We start from the raw sequence: 16293 nt of genomic DNA, 5'->3' as shown, positions 1-16293 counted from the left end.
GGCGATTTCTAGGTTCCAATTAAATATGAACTGCCAATAAGTTAAACATTACCGTAAGATTTTTGCACAGGTGTTGTAGTATGTGTAGAATTTAAAATTTTAACATAGTGTTAGAGTAAAACCAGATACAGTTAAACGAATAAATATTATTTTTATTCCACCATTCTCACAGTGCGTTCTGCAAATTTAATATCCACTTTATAGGATAGAGTTAAGATATTCGAATACCATCCTTATAAAAATATTCCTAATTCCCACTTAGTAAACAAACAGTAATTTTTAATACCTACAGAAACATGCAGTTAGATTTAATGTAGTAGATATAGGTATAAGAAGTTAGTAACTTGTACCACACACGAACAATCCCTAACGCATGTATGTATGCAAATTATATTTATTTAATTGCGGTACATTTACTTGGTATTTATTCTGTGTTGTATCAAATAAATATTGAATTTATGTTTAAATAGCTGATTCCACCATGGTTCAGTAGTTACAAATTTATAAGCGAGTCCTAGATTCGATCCCCGATGGAGATATTTTAGTCTCAACATAGCAGAGTTATAATAACTGATCATCTATGATTACTTGTCCCATAAATAAATTGAATCAATAAAACAGATACAAATTGCATTTTCCCCATATACCTAACCCTCAAGAAAATACAACTTTATTCAAAATGTTTATAAGTATGTAATTACTAATTACTTCTTAATTAATATACTTTTCAAAATCAATAATTTTAAAACCATTGATATGTTTTGATATCACATGTGTAAAACACAACATACACAATTCCTTTTTGCAGAAAAGATCCATGGAAAATGATCATTCTATGTGACTATGTCAGCAAGTGCAATAGGTACCTATACAAAATTCAGACTCTACCTTTGCGAAATGCTATTTTAAAATTAATTAATAATATATCTAGCTACTGCACTACATAGTATAAAACAAAGTAGCTTTCTCTGTCCCTATGTCCCTTTGTATGCTTAAATTTTTAACTACGCAACGGATTTTGATGCGGTTTTTTTAATAGATAAAGTTATTCAAGAGGAATGTTTTAGTAAACATAATTTATTAGGTTTTAGACAAAGCGGGTAAAGTCGCGGGCGGTAGGCTAGTATCGAATAAAACTAAACTCTAGCACAGAATAATAACTAGTAGCTAGCTAAGTCTAGCAGCGTAATTTTATTCCCGTAAGGCGTGGCAAGCCCCGCCCAGTGGAAGGGGTACCAGATGCGCGTGAGTCGAAACTTGAAAGGGCTTTGTTGATAGCATCTCCGACCTAATTGCCCTTTTAAACGTTTAACTTACTGTTTAATAATTTGAGCTAGAAATAGTGGAACTTATTTGAATAGAGCCACTGTATATTTCCTATTTTTGTGAGTATCTTATTTATTTGTCAAGTACAAAATAAAACAAAAACTACGTATATACTTACTTAGATATTTGGAAAATAAAGAAATATTATCTCCTGTTAATTCTTCAAAAGTCAAAATTATAAAGAGGTAGATTTTTGATAACCCCTAATCTACTGAAGCGATTTTGAAAACTATTTTACCATTAGAAAGGACTCCTTTATGCGCGTCACACACGGTGAAGAATTGAAGATACTATAATCTTATATATAAAATTCTCGTGTCACAATGTTAGTCTGCATACTCCTCCGAAACGGGTGGACCGATTCTCATGAAATTTTCTGTGCATATCGGGTAAGTCTGAGAATCGGCCAACATATCTATTTTTCATATGTACCACGGGCGAAGCCGGGGCGGACCGCTAGTATTTTATATTACAGTATCTTAAGGTATCCGGTATCAGCGTTCTGACCATCATTTTTCTTTTTGTCATTGCGTACTAAGACCCCTGTAGAACCGCCATCCTGTTACAAATGACCCACAAAATTTCGTATCTTCACCGTGTGTGACGCGCTTTACCTTCCGAGTAATAGGTATCTAGGTGTATGTAGATTAATACTTAACAATATTCTGTTTAAATTGATTTCAATTCGTGATAAAAATATAACAGAATATCAGAAATAGCATTTAAAATGTACAATTATTAAACAATAGCACCGTTAAATCACTTCAAATACAACTATAATCATAGTCAATGAATTAGTAAGCCGCATTCTTTTGTAACACAAAACCCGCCAATTTCAAAGCGCTTAACGTGTCACAAATATATAATTTTGACGATAAAATCTATCTATCGGCTATAGGGCGACAATTACAGCGAAATTTAAAGCCCCATTCATTCTATTATGAATGTAACATGAAACTATTGTATGAGGTGTGAGAGGCTTAAACGGTATTTGATTTCTTTTTTATTCCTGCTAAAGAACATGTAAATGTATTGGCTTGTATTGAGTGCGGGTCGTTTTTATTATGTTTAAAGTTCTGCCGCTTTTTGATAACTCAAATAAATGGTAGCCAGTTATATTACAGGGAGTTTAAGAAAGAAAAGTAGACAGCTAGAGATGAAGAATTTAATCGTATTGTATTTTGAATTTTATCTATACTAATATTATAAAGATGAAGAGTTTGTTTGTTTGAACGTGCTAATCTCGGGAACTACTGGTCTGATTTAAAAAATTCTTTCGGTGTTAGATAGCCCATTTATTGAGGAAGGCTATAGGCTATATATTATCACGCTAAGACCAACAGGAGCGGAACAATGCGGGTAAAACCGCGGGGAACAGCTAGTAATTATTAATATCTGCCGCATTTTTTATTGTATAAACGTGAGCCAAGAAATGTGAGAGACAAGAAATATTTCTTATCTTTGATTTGACTACTTTATTTTTAATTTACTCCTGAATGGATTCATTTTATAAACAAGATTGACCTGAGTGTTGACAAAATCTCAATTACCTATTAAAAGTCTAGCCTTTGGTATCGTGTTATCGACAAAAAGTTTTTGTATTAAAAGTTTTAACGGACTATAAGAACGGAATGTTAATGCTGGAGTCTATTTTAGTTTCAACGTTTATTTACCGTTACAATTATCCAGGGACCATGTAACGGATATAAATTTAACTAGATGTACCTTTATATGAAAAAGTTCCTGTGCTTTAATTGCTATAGCTACGGCAGTGAAATACGCGGCCTCGAATCCTGTCCACGAAGTACAATGCTATGAAATTGTTATTGGTAGGTATGTAGGTATGTTTAAGGGCCGATTTTTCAATCCATGGTTAAAACTTATCCGCCCAATAAGTATTACACGATAATATTAAAATGTCACCGTAAACTGTCAAATACGGTCAAAGAATAAATTTTTGAAATGGTACTATAATACGTTATTCGACGAATAAGCATTAACTAAGGATTGAAAAATCAGCCCTAAGAAGAAAATAATATTAGAGTATGGACCTAGTATAACAGCGTAAGTAATCATATTTCTAAGAAAAGATAGTTACACTGGTAATATTAAATTTCTAATTGGTAGGTACTAAATATAATACATAGAATACGTAATATGCCGTCTTAATAAAACATACCTACGTGGTTTAGACTTTTTATAAAGAAAAGCTAAATTTGTTTTGAAAGACGACGACTGTCGTCGGACGACAAAAATATGTATGTTGTTCCCTCTCTTCTATTCATTCTAATAAATATTTCAAATGCTTTTTTGCAAAAACAGTTATGATTACAGATTATTGGGATTTTTTTATAGGGATTATATTATTATTAGTTTTGACCGGAATATATTATAAACTGGCAGTCATAATTTAGAGAAAAGCTCTAACTTCAAGGCAGGTTATACAGCAAACAATAACGACATCTAGTATGCTCTAAATCTATTTACAATTGTTTATTTTAACTTGGAACGCCATTCTCAAGAGATTTCACAGCACTGGTTAAACTTGTGTGGTTTTGTTTCCAATAGCTTATTACAATAAACCAGAGTTACTGGAAACATGAATTTGTTTTTTGTTGAATAAACATTATAAGTTTAACTTTTAGTGTAATAGTTAGTTATGTAGTAGGTATGATAAAATATAAATTTGTAAGCGGTTAGAATTAGATAATAATATTATCTTTAAAAATTACATGGAATATTGTCACTTAAACATCACAGGGAACGTGGTTCTCTGGCATAATAATGTTTATTTTAAATTTAAAAATAAGTTACATTCATACAATTTTAAAAGAGAAACTACAGTGAGAACTTCTTTCCTTCATTATCTGTTGAAACTGCTTCCAAACCAGTAACCTAGTAAATTATTGTTTTTTAACGACATGTTGTTAAATAAATATTTGAGTTTATTTATATACTTTATTCCTAACGCTTGACTCTACATTTTAAAATATTATGTTGATTTTGATCCTGTTCTGCAGACCCTACAATATATTATTTTATAGTACCTACATGTTATAATGAACACAGATATATTAAATATAACCTAATCCCAGTTCCCCACCGCAATCTAACCGAGACCGCAGCAAACTTCAACCTGGTAGAGACAGCAAATAAAATCATATTTATTTTTTATTTATTTTTGTTTAGATATTGATTGTTTCTGTTTCGATATGTATGTATTATTGGTAAACGACGGCTCTCCATAAGGACCCGCTCTAAGAAGCGAGAGAGAAGGAATTGTTAGGTCTATCGTATGAAATAATCATTATAATAAGAATGTAGTAGTACAAAATCTAATGTTTTAAAAATAGTAGTGTATAAAATCTGTTCGCCGCATGTGAAAAATTTGATAATGTTAACGTTTATTATCTACATCGTTATAGCAAAAGTATAGATTTCACTGAGAATATTATATTAGTTTAAGATAAAAGAAACATCTGATTAACATGTTATAGGTATTTACCACATAAATCAATACTTTTTTTGAACTATCCCATAAATCATTATCTTGAGGTTGTTAGGTAGAGATTGCTGTTCAACAAGAAGGCCGCCTTTTGTGAAAATAATGCTTTTTAACACTATTCATAATATTGTTTTTTTCATCAGTTTGTATAATAAAGAAATATAAATAAATCAATCAAATAAAACTCGACTTGTTTGCTATCTGTACTTTTATAGGCTCATCCTGTGGCTTGCATCGCTAGGGAATGAGTCAGAAATTTTCTAATACCGAGTGTGGGCACTGTGTCTCTTATGTCTAGATTATTATAGCGATCTAATGTTTAATATGATTTTTAAAATATTTATTTTACGTACACAATAATATCTTCTTATATATAAAAATGAATCGCAAAATGTGTTGGTAAGCGCATAACTCGAGAACGGCTGAACCGATTTCGATAATTCTTTTTTTATTATATTCCTTGAAGTACGAGGATGGTTTTTATGTAGAGAAAATGTAAACATGTACCACGGGCGAAGCCGGGGCGGACCGCTAGTAATATAATAAATTTATTTAATATTATAATTGTTTTATCTGTTTGTCAAATAAATTATAACAATACAAGAATGTTTATTCTTATCTTCGGAATTACTCGAACTATAATAATGGGATTTTCACGGGTTGATAATTGATGCTAATAATTGTTATATGCTCTATCTAAGACAACTGACAAGCAATATAAGAAAGACATGTTTAAAAGAATTACGCTCAAGGTAAGGACAAGTTTGAAAAGGGAGATTTTGCATTTATTTGCAGATTCCATATTATATAAATTATAGATACAGTTTTCACCTATACATTTTAAATCGCTTCAAATTATTAAAACCCAACCTTAAACCGGAGCAAACGGCTAGGTACTATTGATCAAAACTAGCAACGCATGACATGATGTTTTAATATAAAATCATTGAAGTGTAAAATTTTGATATCAATCAACATCTTTCGATTTTTTCCTCTGTCTCGTGTCGCAGCTGTTCCACTAATATCGCCGAAAACTGATCCGCCCACTATTTTGGCCAAGGTGTAACAAAATAATGTATACGTGGATTCCGTATGTTATTATAATTCAGGTTTTTTTTTTAAATATTATGTTATAAAAGGAATATCATACGTACCTATAAATCGCGATTTTCACTGCTTTTCATTAGAATTTTAAGACAACACTTTGTTTTTTTTATTTAATCCGTCACCTGTCATCATTCGGTTGTTTTTGAGTTAAGCTGACATAAGATAGTCTGAGTAAATAATATTTTTTTTTACTTTCGGGACTCATTACTACCCTTAAATAAATGGCTCGTACCTATAGATTGAAAAGATTCACAGTTCAATTTTATTTATTTGTATTATATCCTACAGATCTCTAAAACTATTAACACGTGGCCAGAAACACCGGTCGAGGGTCACATATTTTAAAGATATATTTGTTTTTTGAGCACGCGTTTATTCCTTAAACAAACTAGTAATAGTGGTTCAACTTAAATATATCTTATGACTTATATCACCTTATATGATAATATTTAAATACAGAATAAAAACAGATACACATGTATAACACGTATCATAAATAATATTTAATATATAATTTGGTACTATGTATCTTTAAAATTACTGAATCAATTTTTGTGGATCCTGCATTGTTCCCTAAGAACCATAATCACATTTCAATCAATTATTATTATTTAAGTTGTTGACAATCATTGACACGAGAAAATATCATTTTAGTGATTTTAAATTTAAAGATGTATAAAACCTACACCGTTTTTAATGAGATATCTAGGGAACCGTTCCAAAAAAACAAATAAATCAGTAGGTACCAAACTTACATACCTATAAATTCAGCTTTTTATCTACGCAATTAAAACCAATACAGATATTATATCTCTCACAACAGCAAAACCTTTAGTGAAGTCGGTTAAAAATAAACCAAATTTAGCGTCCGTCCAGACTCCAGCCGCTGTCAGTGACGTTGATTGTCTCCCGAAGTTTAATTACAGCTTCTGTTTTGTGAACTAGCTACAAGTTATCATTCGATGTTGGATGGGGAAATTAATTCGGTTTAAAGCGATTAAATTGCCTTAAACTAGGATTTATAGGGTTTAAAAATTATGTATGAATTTAAACATTATAGAGAACTTCTTTTCTAAGAATTGTCGTGATACTCTCATAGAAATTGATGGTTAAAATATGCATGTAAAATTAGATAACTTTTCCTATGCCACAAACAAGCTATTAAAATGTAACAGACAGACACACAGTTACACTGGTTTAATTGTAACAAACAGCGTTTAAGTTCATAACATTTTTATTAATGTTTATAAGTGTTTTTATATAAGTAAGTAAGTAGTAAATTCTTCCTACGATCTAACCAGAACAATAGTTTTAAAGGGGAGACTGGACAATCTCCTATTAACCAGGTGCCCGATTCGTATTTTACTTAAATTCATATTCTTTATCATCCGTAGTCCTGAATTAGGCATCATATCTTAATAAGACCTATAATAATATGTATAATGCATATGCTATTCTATACATAGGTAGTTATGCGAAAATGAACCTTATCTACAGCGAATCATTAGATAAAACAGAACGTCCCCAGTGTGCGTCTTTGAATAATAAGTAGTTGAATTAGTAGTTTAGGAGTTGGAGAACAATTAACAAATTAAATCGCATATTCTCGTAAGGTTTGAGGCGAATGCATATACATTATACATCCGTTTCACTGATCGATTTTCTTTAGTAACAAGGTTTGTAATCAGCCTTCTGTGTCATGACAGTTTTTTTTTTATTCTATCCGTTCGAGTTAAACCTAGGATCACTAATGTGGCTACACTACCTACTTAAAATGGTTTTTTTGAAGGCTATACAATTTTATTACACACTAGCCGCTCCGCGCGGTTTCATTCCCGTAGCTCCACTCCTGTTGATCGTAGCGTATGATATATAGCCTATAACCTTACTCGATAAATGGGCTATCTTACACCGAAAGAATTTTTCAAATCGGACCAGTAGTTCCCGAGATTAGTGCGTTCAAACAAACAAACAAACTCTTCAGCTTTATAATATTAGTATAGATTATTGTACTGTTATGTGATAACTGAACCGATAACATACAAATACTTGTATGTTTTTTACTCTTTGATACGAAAACCACTGAACAGTTTTTGATTATACTTGACAGTGATATAGCTTACCAATTACCAGAATAACACATAAGCTAGAATAGAAATACTTGCTAATAGTTTAAATAGATTAACTATCACTAATGGATATAGGTTTTTATCTAATATTTACAATGTAACTAGCTTTCCACCGGCGTTTTCAAACAGAAGCCCGCATGGTTCCCGTTTTCGTGGGATTTCCGGGATAAAACTTATCCTATGTGTTAATCCAAGTTACCCTCTATATGTGTGCTAAATTTCATAGTAATCGGTTCAGTAGTATTTGCGTGGAAGAGTAACAAACAAACATACACATACATCCATCCTCACAAAATTACGCATTTATAATATTAGTAGGAAGGATAACTACAGCAGCTCTTAGCCAATTGAAGATTCCACATTAGTATGAAATGTCCGTCTCACCTGTGACAAATTGTCGCCAATCTGTTCGCTAATTTATTATTCATTACGCCCTAATAAGTTACTTTGTGGTGAACTGAAACTGGTTAATATTTATGTGTTTATTACGGAAACACGCAATGTATGAGCTTCGAATATACTTCTAATATTAAGCATCTGTGAGGATGGATTTTTGTCAATTTTGTGCAAAAACCTTAGAGTTTTTTTATGAAATTTGAACAAGAGAGCAATTATGATATTATTTATTAATATAAGTAAAAATGTGTAGATAGGTTACAAACAGAACATTCGATCTTCAAAAACGGAACACTTACGCACACCTAGGCAAAGTATGGCATGATTCAATTATCGTGATAGAGACAACTGAAAAATATTCTGGCTAGGTTACATTTTGACGTACCGTTCCTAGAGCCCTTTTAATCTAAACCTTTACTTTTAATATACATATTTGACAGAGATGAAACATAGTCTGGATTACAAATGATATTATGGTATTGTTTATTTATTTAATTACTAGCATTCCGCCCGCGGCTTTGCCCGCGTTTTCAAAGAAAAACCCGTTCCCGTAGGATTTCCGGGATAAAACCTATCCTATGTCCTTTCTCGGGTATCAAAATATCTCTATACCAAATTTCATGCAAATTGGTTCAGTAGTTTAGGCGTGATTGAGTAACAGACAGACAGACAGAGTTACTTTCGCATTTATAATATTAGTATGGATTATAAAATTTCTAAGAAGGTTAATAAAGCGTGGCGACAGCTTAAATTAACATAATAAAGACAATTTTGATAGTTATCGCATAAATTTTTTCTTGTAAATACCTATAATAATCAAATTTTTAGCATCGCGAAACATCGTATCTTTTACGTGATACAAAATTGCTTCATAAAGCTTAAATTACGTTATTAAAAAAAAACACTTCCATAAAATTAACAAGAGAATATTCTGCAATCACTCGATACATTATCGCACGAAATTACCCATTAGTAATTAAACAATGAGCGGTAATAAGCGCCTCGCGTGAGATGTTACTGAAGCTTAAGTGGAATGATTTATTATTAGATTTCCCTTCATATCGTGACATTTATACGAGTATAACACGCGAGTGTAATTAGCGAAAGATTGTGTTACTTGTCTGTTCTGCAATAACATATTGTGTATACTATAATATACGTACTAATAATTATTTTATTAAGAAACTAGCGGTCCGCCCCGGCTTCGCCCGTGGTACATGTTTACGTTTTCTCTACATAAAAACCATCTTCGTACTTCAAGGAATATAATAAAAAAAGAATTATCGAAATCGGTTCAGCCGTTCTCGAGTTATGCGCTTACCAACACATTTTGCGATTCATTTTTATATATAAGAAGACTAGCGGTCCGCCCCGGCTTCGCCCGTGGTACATAATATTTACGTTTTCTCTACATAAGAACCATCCTCGTACTTCAAGGAATATAATAAAAAAAGAATTATCGAAATCGGTTCAGCCGTTCTCGAGTTATGCGCTTACCAACACATTTAGCGATTCATTTTTATATATAAGATAAGAAATGTAGGTAGATAGAATACGACTCTATGAAACTTGCTAATTTTTCAATATGTAATTAATTTTATCTAATCTGGTTAAATCTAAACGTAAGATAAATAGGACAATTATATGATCTAAGATTTCATTGTCTATGTTAATTAAAATTGCGGTTCAAAAAATATTGCCTATATAACCTCTTGTTCATGAAGTCAGTTAAAAATATTATATTCATCACTCGTAAAATAGAGCTTAATTAATAAAAATTAAAAATAATAATAAACTTCGTCCTATCTCTGTCCTATAAGTATCAATTTATAAAACATTACAGTACCTTTAAATTAATAAAACAAATATTAAGATAGAATTAGGAATAATAAAAGACATAGGTCGTTTGAAGGAAACAAGCTCACTTGTGATAGGCCGCTATAAAAATCTAACGAATTACTCTCTAGTCTCTACCACCAATCTCTAATAATATTGTTTGGATATGATATTTTTTTTTTTTTTAAATGCACTAAATTATAGGAACTTGTTCTGTGGGTATTTTGTACCTTTATTATTGTTACCTACTCCTAAATGGATGTAGGTACGATCGAAGTGTGCTGTGTGAGGTGACAAAAATTTATAATTATAATATGTATTTCGCGAAACGAAATGTGACGAATAATATTTAAGCTTTAGACTAATGTAAATAAAAATACATCACATATTCACATCAACAAAAAAAATGAAAGTAGGTACATATTATTAATTATAATTTTTGCCTTATCCACATTTAGTCGTTCCTAGTGTTTTAGGTTCAATCGTAATACGGGGAACAATTAAGTGCTTGTAATCAAAGCTACGGGCTAACCTTGCTCAGAGCTATAATTTACACTAAGGATTGGATGGTGCAGTGGTTAATATACTGATGTAGGTACGTGAGATTGTGGGTTCGATGCTTCGTATGCAAAAAAACATATTTTTTTTTATTTTTCACTTGTTCGTGATAATACTTGAACACTTACTTTAATATTTCTTTTTTAAATTAATAATACATTAAGTTTTAAGACTCAACTATATTTCAGACAGTCCCGCCAAAATCAGCATAGCCGTTTTGCAAATCAGCAAACAAACAGAATGTTCTAATGATGTTCTATTGTGATTTGTGATAGATTCCGCATGCGGCATGGCGTATAGCTACGAACGTATCTTCATAATATTATGAATTTCATAAAAAAAACCTGTTATTACAACATTACAAACAAACACTTCAATCCAATATTTGTATAGATTTAAATTATCAAATTTAACGGTTATACAATGACTCGAATAATTTATTATTCCTAATTAATTTGATGACGTCAGCGTAACGAATGACAATCGCAACTGAATAAAAGATACGAATTAAAATATTTATTTTATCACCAACTGCTACCTTCGAGGCACTAAATTCAAACTCAAATAAATTTCATACAAAAATAATCTCTAATTCGTAACAATAGAGTTCAAAATATGTATACAATTAAATACCAGAGAAAATTGTAAATCATTAATAAAATTGTATTTGAAAAATCAAAATCAAAATGATTCGGGAAAATCGATCCTGTTACGTTTGAATAAGGTTCAAGGTCGCGATGATAAGCATAAGTGGGTAATAATCTATTAAATAATTGCATCGAAGAAAATTCGTTTCTAATGACCATGTGATAAGGTTTGTTTTAAATTGAAAGAACGGTTCACTTTATTGGGGTGTAAAAGGATGTAAATTTATTATTAGATTTAAAGGAAAATCAACTCTATTTTTTAAGAAATGAGTGCTAATTTTAAAGTGTTACATTACGGAAATTCGAAGCATATGTGCACTTAAGAAATCACTTCAAACGTAAGGGTAATTACATTAATTCAATTAATTATTGCTATTGTATGTTTGAATTATAATAATAAAGTAGGGTTGACTTCTTGAATTTGCATGGTTAATATCAAAAAACACACATAATATTCTAATTGTATGTAATAATAAACAAAGTTTTGAAATTAAATATCTCTCAAAAAAGTTCTGAAAGAAAAATATTTTTACATAATACATTTAGGTATGTATTCTTCTTATAAAGGAGGAAAATCCCTAATCGCGTGAATTTTTAATACCCCAAGGTCCAAACAGACTAAAAAAAATCTCAAAAACTTTAATAATAAAACTGCCAAACAGCCAGAGGCGATGATTAGGAAGTGTTTTCGGGGTATACACAAACAAACTACCTAATTAGACGATAATCTGTGTATACAAGGTCACGTGTCGTGCCCTCAAGCAACGGGAATGATGGGAAATATTATAATTAATTGTAAGCATAATATTCCTCTTGGAAAAACAAATAGGTAAGGTCAGGATTAGGCATTTATTAGCTCGAAATAAATATACATAGTTACTTATCTATTACCTGACTAGTGACCACTTATATTATTTTTTTATCGATGTCGAAAAAAACGTTGAATTCCGTTGATATTGCACGCCTCATAAGCGAAGCGTTGAGGTGGGTACTACTGTCACTTCGCGCAAAACATCTGATTTTTCAAACTTAAAATGTCTTTATGTATCATACATTGCACTTGTAAGATAATACATACACACACATATTAAGAAAAAACACTATTTTTAACGTTCATGATATTTTTGATGTCATTTTTGTTATTTAAACTAGTTAAAAAACAGTTTAAAAACCGGCCAAGTGCGAGTCGGGCTCGCGCACAAAGGGTTCCGTAGCAGCAAATATAATAAATTACAGTTAAATCAACCTATCTCAAAAACTATAAGAGATACTTTGATCAAACCAAAAATCGTTGAAAGAGTTAATTAGCATGCATCACCTCTATTTTTTTTAGAATTTTATACCCCGTAGTTATAAAAATAGAGGGGGGGGGACATACTTTTTACGACTTTGAGAGCTGATATCTCAAAAACCGTTCACTTTAAGAAAAATGTTTTTTAGAAAACTTTATATCATTTTAAAAGACCTTTCCATTGATACCCCACACGGGTATGTACATCGAAAAAAAAAATTTCATCCCTCAGTTACATGTATGGGGGGCCCCACCCCCAATTCTTTTTTTTACTATTTAGTGTCATATTTTTGTAGCGGTTCATACAACACATATTCCCATCAAATTTCATCACTGTAGTACTTATAGTTTCCGAGTAAATCGGCTGTGACAGACGGACAGACGGACAGACGGACAGACGGACATGACGAAACTATAAGGGTTCCGTTTTTGCCATTTTGGCTACGGAACCCTAAAAAAGTTCTGTCTTGGACGTCCGTGTGTCTGTATGTGCGGATCCTTTTTCTTGTTAACACGATAGCGACCGAAATACGTCTTTACTAATCGAGTCTTTTTTTTTCTCTTACGCTTGAGACTTGAGTATGCTCAGGAATAGAACCCTTTCATTTTTCAGGGTCTGATTCGATGTGGTTTAATTGTTATTAAATAAACAAAAATAATAATTAATAAACATTTATTAAAAAAAATTATGAGGCGTGCACTTTTGGATTTTCCAAATTATTTTTAATATGCACTTGGAAAAGGAATCGATTTTTTTAACCACTATTCCTTTTATAAATTTGGTGATATCGTTAAAAGAGCCGTACCTACCTAGTAGAGAAAAATTTAGAAAACCCTTAGTAGCTAGCTAGCTAGTAATATTATAAATTTTGCATTTATATATTTTGTGTGTTTGTTTGTTTCAGGCATTAAGACAAATATTATATTTAAATTATATTCGTCCATGGTTTCAGGTCACAATGGAGCGAATTTATAGCATTATTTTTATAGATGGAGATAGAGAGATGAAATTTATCATGTCATTCCCATGGAAATTTTCTTTGACCGCTCGAGAGAAACCATGTGAAGAAGGCTAGTTCTCTAGACCGATAATCAATTTTGAAACAGAACTGTAATTTCAACCTTACGCTCGTCGCCTCCATAGCTCAGGGGTTAGAGCACTGGTCTTGTAAACCAGGGGTCGAGAGTTCAAATCTCTCTGGAGGCAGAGAGGATTCTTTTTTATTTACTAATGTATTACCTTTTTGTATTACCATTTGCCATTTACCAAAAAAGGCAAATGTTTAAAAAAATTATGATCATTTTTTACCATTTCTTTTCTTTTATTTTTTCCCATATAAATATGAGTGTTATTGCAATGTTAATAAATTTTAACTACCTATTTATGTATTTTGTGATTATAAAATATCATTGATTTACTACAGGTACCTATTGTTATTTTCGTCTTCATTTATTTTACAGTTCATCTCTATAACGTGTTAGTATTTACATATTAAACTTTTCCTACTAATCCTTCCTAAATACTACCAATATCTAGTATTTAAATGTGTAAGTTTGTGAGGATGGATGGATGGATGGATGTTTGTTACTCTTTCACGCAAATACTACCTACTGAACTAATTACAATGAAATTTAGTATGTAGGTAGCTGAAGACCCTGAATAAAACATAGCCAAGGTACTTTTTATCACGGAAATCCCACAGTTTATATTTTCAGATCATATTGATAATATCTTTCATTTTATATCTTAAGCTAATGGAACATAATATCTGTCATAAATAAGCGAACATTTTTATATTAAGCTATTGCATAGCTTCTATCGCGGGCCTTGATCGCGGGGACCGAATCCAGAAATTTAGTAACGAAAAACCTCACGCTCCCCACTCCGACGGGCGCGGAGGTGTGGCTTGAAGGCATAGCGCTTTACCGCGGCAATCCCCGAGTGCTACACGTCTTTTTTTAATATTAATTATTAAAATCTATGAACTACCTACATAATTAGGTACCTAATATGTTCTTACAGATATTGTTCATCGCCTCCATAGCTCAGGGGTTAGAGCACTGGTCTTGTAAACCAGGGGTCGAGAGTTCAAATCTCTCTGGAGGCAAAATATTACAATAAAATATTAATACATATTTGTTATTTTAAATATTTGTTTTTTTTTTGGAAATCAACACATTCCTTCAAATTGAATGAAATATTTGTAGATTATGTTTTTAATAAGATATTAGTAACATAATTGTTTTTAATTACTCGTTACAATTCTAATCAGCAAAAACATATTGATTAAATTTTATCATAAGAAATTGAACTAACACTGACACACAGATAGTGAATATATGTATACTTAGATTAATTTCGTCATGAGTCAATAATCATTAGGTATACGCTTACACTCTTTTAACTTTTTATACAGGGTGTCCCGCCGACGGTATACTAAGCTCAAAGAAGGTTATAGTTTTTCATACGCTGAGTATGTAAAAAATACTTATAAAATTCCAGGCGCATTTTTTTTTCAAATAGATGAATTCTTATTAATCTTAAAACTCTATGTGTACACCTCCAACAAGCAACCCGCCCAATTCTGCCATCCGCACGTGAGCTATCGTTTAAGATTATGTTTTCATAGACAGAATGCTCACATTAGCGAAGCGTATATATGCCGGCTGCGCAAAGCTAGAGAAGAAAACAGAAAAAATGTTGAAAACAATTTTTGGCGTAATTTTGTTGTTTAAGTATTTATTACGTGATCAGTGTATGCAAGACTACAAGTTCCTTCGCGCTTAGTATACCGATAGTGGGACACCCTGTATATAATATTATATTCAGTGTATCCGTGTTAATTGGAAACATTCGTATGCCTATAAGTAAAAACTGATGATGAAAATGGTCTTTATTTTACACATAACTACATACCTAAAAATAATATTGTATAGAAGGAAGAGACTGAGGTTCTAATTCTTCAAAATCTTCCCCAAATACCACACGCATTATCCAAAAGCACGGAATCTCCGACCATTATGAATCAATATTATTTATCACTCCTGGCCGGGGCACGGAGTTTTATTTAGTGTTAAATTCACTATACATGATAGAAAAGCGTGTCAAATACAAGCAGATGCGTCGCGTGTTGTATTTATACGATTTTTATTGTATTTCGAGAACATTTTTCGCTAAATTATAGGTTTTGTGACCGTAATGTGCTTTTTTCGAATATTTTAATAGGTTTGGGATCTGGAGGGATAGTTTTACGTGTGTTAAACATGAATGATAAGAATATGCATACAATGGATTGTCGACTTAAGGGTGCGTATAAAGCAAAATTACCAATCTTCTATTAGATGATATGTGTAATATTCAAGACCAAATCTAAAAAATAAAATATATATCAAACTAGATGATATGTTCAACGATTCTGTTCAATCAAAAACATAAAATATTAAAATTGACTCGATAAAAAAAAATCACCAAGTTAGCTCTAATTTTCACACTTTTAC

At 31.5% G+C, this 16293-nt stretch overlaps 2 non-coding genes across 2 annotated transcripts; both read left to right on the top strand.

Annotated features, from left to right (window-relative positions):
- Positions 1–13929: 13929 nt before the first annotated feature.
- TRNAT-UGU (transfer RNA threonine (anticodon UGU)) lies at positions 13930–14002 on the top strand. The gene has a single exon. It is a non-coding gene; the product is annotated as a tRNA-Thr (tRNA).
- An 828-nt stretch (positions 14003–14830) lies between these two features.
- TRNAT-UGU (transfer RNA threonine (anticodon UGU)) lies at positions 14831–14903 on the top strand. Its single transcript has one exon. It is a non-coding gene; the product is annotated as a tRNA-Thr (tRNA).
- The last annotated feature ends 1390 nt before the right edge of the window (positions 14904–16293 follow it).

Source organism: Colias philodice, chromosome 14 (assembly GCF_061535455.1).
Source record: "Colias philodice isolate Cphi_HAF_F1 chromosome 14, ilColPhil1 Martin Lab GWU primary, whole genome shotgun sequence".
NCBI classification, from domain to species: domain Eukaryota; kingdom Metazoa; phylum Arthropoda; class Insecta; order Lepidoptera; family Pieridae; genus Colias; species Colias philodice.
Note: the sequence above shows the minus strand (reverse complement) of the source record. Positions and strands in the feature narration are given on the sequence as shown.